Below are 7,366 nucleotides of genomic sequence, written 5' to 3' on the forward strand. Positions count from 1 at the left end.
CCACGTGCTTCGGCCGCGCGAGCTCCTCCCGCCCCCCCCTTCCTTACCCTGCCACCAGCGGCCGGGCTGTGCGCATGCGCGAGGGGTGAAGGCCAGCCGGGGCGGTGTCCGCATGCGCAGCTGCGGGGTTTGGCCGGCGTGCGCATGCGTGGCGCAGCATCCACATGGGGAAAGGAGTGAGTAGGTAGTGCAGCTTGCGCATGCGTGTTGCGCTACGCACGTGGCTACTGGGCTACTCTCCTGGGTGGGGAATGGGGTTGTTGATTGTGGAGGCTGGGCCAAAGCGTGAAAGGGAGGAACTGCTTGAATGTGGGGTTAAAATGGAAAGATTTTAGCTCGCCAAGAAAAATTTTTTCCAACTGTTTGAGTTGCTCTAATAAAAGAGACCAGATTCACGCAGAGAGCCGTGCCTGCCCCTGTTCTTAGACCAACACCGCTACAGCCTACACCCCTGTAAAATGGAAACAAGATTTTGTTTCAATGAAAAAATGCAAATACATTTAAAAGATCCTTTTCAAAACACCCCTTCCTGCCCAAACAGCCTCACCTACTGTGCAGGACTGTGTCCTGGTGCCGCTGGAAGGATGAGGAATTGTTCCCAGCTGTAACAGAACGATCACAAACAATTTGGCAGCAAAATAATAACCAATCCCTACAAATATCCCAGAAAAAAAGGTTGGTTTTTTTTTTTGTGTGGCGATTTCTTAGTTGGTCTAATAAAAGGTATCGTCTCTGGACCAAGCGCCCTAGAGTTTTGCATTTCTTTTTGTTTCAGATCAACAGAGCTACCAAATGCACCCCTACAAATATCCCAGGCATAGGTGCACGTTCGGGACGTGCTCTGCCAGGGCCACGTGAGAAGCAATCTGCGGAGGAGCTGTGGAAGACTGTTGGGAGTGTGTCTTGGTGCAGGTGAAGGGGTGAGGCACAGGGCAAGACACCGCTTTGTTAGGAAGAAGAGAAGGTAAGCGGGGATGTGAGGAATGAGATGAGATGCAGGGTGATGTGAAAGTGGAAAGTTTTAGCCCAAATCAGAAAGGATCTAGTTCCCGCTCACTGGTCTGCATGCACCTCTTCAGGGCTGCAGCCCCAACCCAAACTGAAGGGGCCATGCAAATCACCTGTTGCACCAAAGGGCAGATTTAAGGCAAAACCTTGGAGGAAGGTGAGAGCAGGGAGATGTTAGATCATGTTGATGTTCCTCTCTGCCCATCTCACCTGCTGCATTTGCTGCTTCCTTTCCCTGCTGGTCCACAAGTTCTTCACGTCATGTTTTTATCTCCTGTTAGCTCTGGCAGAGTCTTCCTCCGTAAGTGTTTAGTGCACTTGTAATATATTTTCCTGGGTATATGGTTCAGTTTGTATAACACCAATTCACTTACAGGTCATCTCTGTTTTCCGGCTCATTCACTGGTGTGACACCACTGATCTCAACGTAGCTAGACCAAGGAGGAGTTAATTCTCCCTTCCTCAGTAGAAGCCCCTAAGTAAGCTTCCAGAAGTTCCCTTGTTGGTGAAATCAGCTGTTCGGCCCCCTGAATCAGGGTTCGCTTTTTGTTTTAGTATCTCTGCTCCTTCTCTGTCCATATTTCCCTGTCCAGTGACCTTACCTTGTTCCCTCCTGCTGTGTTGCACTCTAGTCCTCTTTACATTTGCTTATCTGCTGCTAGGAGAATGAAGGCAGATACCTGAACAGAGGGAATCTTGCTCTACATAACGCTGCTGGTCAGGGAAGGCTCAGCTACAAGTTTTCGTTGAGGTCAGTTTCTCATCTGTGTACCAAACCAATTGAACCAGAACACATTATGTTTGGTATCAAAGTCCTACTCCAGAGACTAAGGTGTTTTTTTTTAATAGGCGTGCATCTATGATGCTGTTATATATCATTGCTTTCCCATACACACATTGTAGAAAAATGCACCCCTGTGGAACACCTGGTCTGGTCATGACCTAATAGCCCACAACTTGGATATTATAACCCAGTATTAATTAATTGCCTTCTTCCAACCCCCTCCCCCCGCAAGCAACCAAAATCTCCCCCCAAAACTGTTGCTGTTTGTTGGACTGTAATGTGTTTTTTTTTTTTTTCTGCTTCTGTTGTGATGTTAATTTTGTTTGAAATGTTGTTTGTATACCCTGAGAGGCTGTGCGATGCTGATTTAGGTGGACAGAGTCTAGATCCCTTGGAGGAAATGTCCCGTTGTTCACCGTGAGACCAGAAGGCTGCTTATATTCATGTATGCAAATTTGCATGAGAACTTGAGAGCTGATCTCCAGAACAGGCGGATGTCGCCTTTGGCAGTTCATTTGTGAAACCTGAAGCTGTTGGTAGAGATATGTAACCTGCCAGTGATCAGAGATTCAGTTTGGAGCCTTTGCACAGATGGAGGCTGGCCCAAGGTCAGACGCTTAGATGTGGTTCAGCACCTCCACAGCGTTAAACAGAGGCTGGGGGAGGCTTAGGTCCTGTGTCCCTGTTCAGGCTCGTTCCTGATTCTGAACCATTTGGGGCTTTAACATTGGGCTAGAAATCTTGGCAGTAGCGTTTAATTTTGCTTCACCAGAACTAGATAGAATTATAGAAAATTGGGATTGGAAGAGGCCTCAGGAGGTCACATCTAGTCCAAGCCCCTGCTCAAAGCAGGACCGTTCTTCACTAGATCATCCTAGCCAGGGCTTTGTCTAGCCAGGTCTTAAAAACCTCCAAGGATGGAGAGTCCGCAACTTTGCTGGGTAACCTGTTCTAGTGTTTTACTACCCTCCTAGTGAGAAAATTCTTCCTAGTATCTAACCTAAACTTCCCTTGCTGCAACTTGAGACCGTTGTTCCTTGTTCTGCCATGTGTCACCACTGAGACCAGTCCAGCTCCATCCTCTTTTGAACCCCCCTTCAGGGAGTTGAAGGCTGCTATTAAATCCCCTCTCAGTCTTCTCTTCGGCAGACTACATAAGCCCAGTTCCTTCAGCCTCTTCTCGTAAGTCATATCCCCCAGCCCCCGAACCATTCTTGTTGCTGTCCACTGGATTTTCCAATGTGTCCACATTCTTTCTGTAGTGGGGGGCCCAAAACTGGACACAGGACTCAAGATGTGGTCTCACAAGTGCTGAATAGAGGGGAATAATCACTTCCCTTGACCAGCTGGCAACACTCCTACCAGTGCTGTCCGGTATGCCATCAGTCTTCTTGGCAACAAAGGCAACACTGTTGGCTCATATTCAGCTTATTGTCCATTGTCACCCCCAGATCCTTTTCTGCAGAGCTGCTGCCCAGCCAGTCAGCCCCCAGCCTGTACCGGTGCATGGGATTGCTCCCTCCTAAGTGCAGGACTTTGCACTTGTCCTTATTGAACCTCATGAGATTTCTTTTGGCCCAATCCTCCAATTTGCCTAGGACTCTCTGAATCCTAGCCCTACCCTCCAGCATATCTACAACTACCCCCAGCTTGCTGTCATCTGCAGACTTGCTGAGGGTGCACTCTATGCCATCTTCCAGGTTGTTGATGAAGATATTGAACAAAACCAGCCCCAGGACTGACCCCTGGGGCACTCCACTTGATACCAGCTGTTACCTAGACATTGAGTCATTGATTATTATGCTCCGAGCCCGATGCTCCAGCCAGTTTTCTGTCCACCTTACAGTCCATTCATCCAATTCGTACTTCCTTATCTTGCCTATGAGAATGTTGTGGTGCAAAAGCCTTGCTAAAATCAAAGTATATCGCATCTACCGGTCTCCCCGCATCCACAGATCTAGTCATCTCATGATAGAAGGCAATCAGGTTGGTCAGGCATGACTTGCCCTTGGTGAATCCATGGTGACTGTTCCTAATCCATTTTTCTCCTCCATGTGCTTCGAGATGAATTCCTTGAGGGTCTGCTTTGTGATTTTTCTAAGGACTGAGGTGAGCCTGACCAGTCTGTAGTTTCCTGGATCCTCCTCTTTCCCTTTCTCAAATACAGGCACTATGTTTGCCCTTTTCCAGTCATCCGGGACCTCTCCTGATCATTATAAGTTTTCAAAGATGATGGCCAGTGGCTCTGTAATCACATCAGTCAACTCCCTCAGCACCCTTAGGTGCATGCCATCCAGCCCCATGGACTTGTATGTGTCCAGCTGTTCTAACTAGTCCCTCAACTGTTCTTTCACCACTGTGGGCTGCTCACTTTCTCCCCAAACTGTGCTGCCTAGTGCAGTAGTCTAGGAGCTGACCTTGCCTGTGAAGACTGAGGTGAAACAGGCATTGAGCATTCAGCATTTTCTGTATCCTCTGTCACAAGGTTGCCTCCCCCATTCAGCACCTTCCCTGATCCTCCTCTTGCTGCCAACATACTTGTAGAAACCTTTCTTGTTACCCTTCACTTCCCTTGCTAGCTGCAACTCCAACTGCACTTTGGCCTTCCTGACTTCCTTCCTGCGTGCCCCAGCAATGCTTTTATACTCCTCCCTAGTTATTTGTCCAAGTTTCCACTTCTTATGAGCTTTCTTTTTGTGATTTAGTTTACTGAAGAGTTCCCTGCTAAGCTAAGCTGGTCTTCTGCTGTACTTGCTTGTCTTCCTTGGAGTGGTTTGTTCCTGCATTCCTGGTAAGACTTCTTTAAAGTGCAGCCAGCTCTCTTGGACTCCTCTCCTCCTCAGACTGGTTTCCCAGGGGATCCTGCTCATGAGTTTTTTGAGTGAGTCGAAGTCTGCTCTTCTGAAGTCCAGGGTCCTTACTCTGCTGGTCTCCTTCCTCCCTTTCCTCGGGATCCTGAACTCAATCATCCCATGGTCACTGCTGCCCAAATTACCATCCAGTACTACGTTCCCCACCAGTTCATCCCTGTTTGTGAGCAGCGGGTCAAGAAGAGCATGGCCCCTAGTTGGCCCCTCCAGCACTTGCACCAGGAAGTTGTCCCCAACACCCTCCAAAAATTTCCTGGATTGCCTGTGCACTGCTGTTTTGCCCTCCTGGCAGATTTCAGGGTGCTTAAAGTCCCCCGTGAGAGCCAGGGCCTGTGACTGGGAAACTTCCCATAGAGCAGCTGTATAGGACACTGATACAAGAATAGTGGTAATTTTTTAATCTAAGATGGTTTTGAGTGGTTTGAAGGCACTGGCAAACGTTTGGCAACTAGACTACTGGGATTTTTATGCTGATCCTATTTTCATATATCCTTCAAGGAAAAAAATGGTTTGTTAGAGCTTGTATTTTGGTGTGTATCCTGTGGCATACTCCTTCAGTGTGGGGCTTTCCAGAATAAGTCTCATACTTGATCCAGTTCTTTACCAGAGTATTTCTGTGTATTTATTAGAGGTATAGCTATGCAAGCTTGTTTGGCTTTGAATGTTAAACCTGTCAGTCTATAAACATTTTCTATGGTGCTAGATAGCAATTGGACTACACTGATTATATTGACAAATGGCAACACTTAACTGGAACAGGGCAAGGTATGCGGATACAAAGTGGTAAGCAACGCATTGGAAAAACTGTGTTAAAATGTTTTCTTGTCATTTTTGCTCATCAAAACTTGACTAATGCTCAGATTTAATAATAGAAAAAAAGATAATGCTTGCAGATTCCTGGGGCTGTGTTTCATCCACAGCTTTGTAACGCTCAGCAGTTTGCGTGAACCTGCTTTCACTCCAGATGTGTGTGGCATCTTCTGACTTCTGTGTTCCAAAACCTCCTGGAGTTTCACCTGGCTTTGCAAAAAAATCAGTAAAAGATCCCAGCCTTGAATCAGCCCTTCAAAGTAAACTCAAAGCAGATTTCTTAGGGGCACAAAAATAATGCCCTTCCCCACCTCACTGGCTTTCATTTTGCATAATCATTGATTAACATTTTACAAAGATTTTGTACTTGCTTTGCATGGATGTAAATAACTATAAAGGCATTAGGAAAGAGAGAATGAGACCTAGTAGCTACATAGAATTGAGCATAACTTTGGTGCTTCTTTTTGTATGAATAGCTAGGATTTATTTTTTTTTACTGGTATTAATCTAAGAATTCAGGGGATGCAGAATTTGTAATGTCAGTGAGACTTTTATTGTTTCTACAAGTAGCTTTGCTCCCTTTGTTGATTCTGATGACTAGACCATGATGCTGGAGTTAAAATGTAATCAGAAATAGTTTGTAAAGGTAGTCAGCACACAGATGCATTCAGAGGGGGAGCCCTGAAACTAGATTAATGTCGCTCCAATTTGACCCCTCGTTTCAGTCCGTGATAGCTTGGCTCGGTCTGATGTGCTGCTGCTGCTGCTTATTGCTAGTAAGTAGAGAGGAAGAAGACGATGCAGATTTATGATAAATCAAAGAAAACTAGGATTTCTTGAGGCTGGCAGCTGAGCAAAAAGAATGACAACAATCTTGGCCATTGTGCTAAGAGGGGCTTGATGTGAATTTCTGGCTGTGGAGCGAAGGAAAATGCATGTCAGGATTAATAAATTAAGCAACGCTACTCCTAAAAACATGATTTGTGGAACAGACCTCTTGTTCTTCAGACCAATAGCTTAGCGTAACATCCTTGGGCTCCAGTATGAAGTAGATCACAGGGGACTGATGTCCCCTTGGGGCTGGTAATAATATAAAGAGCCCTTTGCCTCTCTGTCCTAATGCATACCAGGATTGCTAGTGGCCAAAAGCTGTTACCATCTGATAGCTGTTCAGTGGCCTGTATGAAATGAGTCTTGAGGATCTCAATCCAATTTCCAACCCTCCTAGGGATTAATTTTTCTTACAGAGGAACTTTAGGTAGACCTAAGTGAATAATTTTTAATGAATTATGTGTATAAATTTTGCTTTGATTTCTGTTCAGAAAGTTTCACAAGCTGGGCCATTTTCATTTGCTTTTGTAAGTGCTTTGCCAGACGTTTCAGAAATTACTTTTTGGTTTGTAGCTTGTTACCAAGCAATTCATTGCAAATATTTGATGGTCATGTTTGTCTGTTTAGTTTTTTAGTTTGGACAAACGAGCTGTACAGCCCTGTTTTTGTTCTGTGACTGGATGAGAGTATCTCTTTGAAGCAGGTTTCTAATATGAATGCTTGTTTTTAAATTTGTTTTCAGAAAAAACCCCAATGTATAGCATTTATTCTGACAAGGTTCTTCGGGTAAAATGTGATTAGCTTTTATTAGATCAACTAATTGGTTGGAAAAATTGTTCATTACAGACTTTTGGGCACAGACACCTTTCTTCAGGCACAGGGAGAGTCTGCTGGTGTTTGTACTCTTGGGTGCAATAGAAGCTTATGCCAATATGTTCAAATAGCACTTGTTCAAAAATTGTGTGCACAAACAGTCCTGCTAGTAAAGACACTTCCCAGGTAATTTGTAGAGGGCAGGCATGAAAGGGACGTGGAGCAAATTTATTTATAATTACTTGTGGCC

Source organism: Gavialis gangeticus, unplaced genomic scaffold (assembly GCF_001723915.1).
Source record: "Gavialis gangeticus isolate Ggan-Ray unplaced genomic scaffold, GavGan_comp1, whole genome shotgun sequence".
NCBI classification, from domain to species: domain Eukaryota; kingdom Metazoa; phylum Chordata; order Crocodylia; family Gavialidae; genus Gavialis; species Gavialis gangeticus.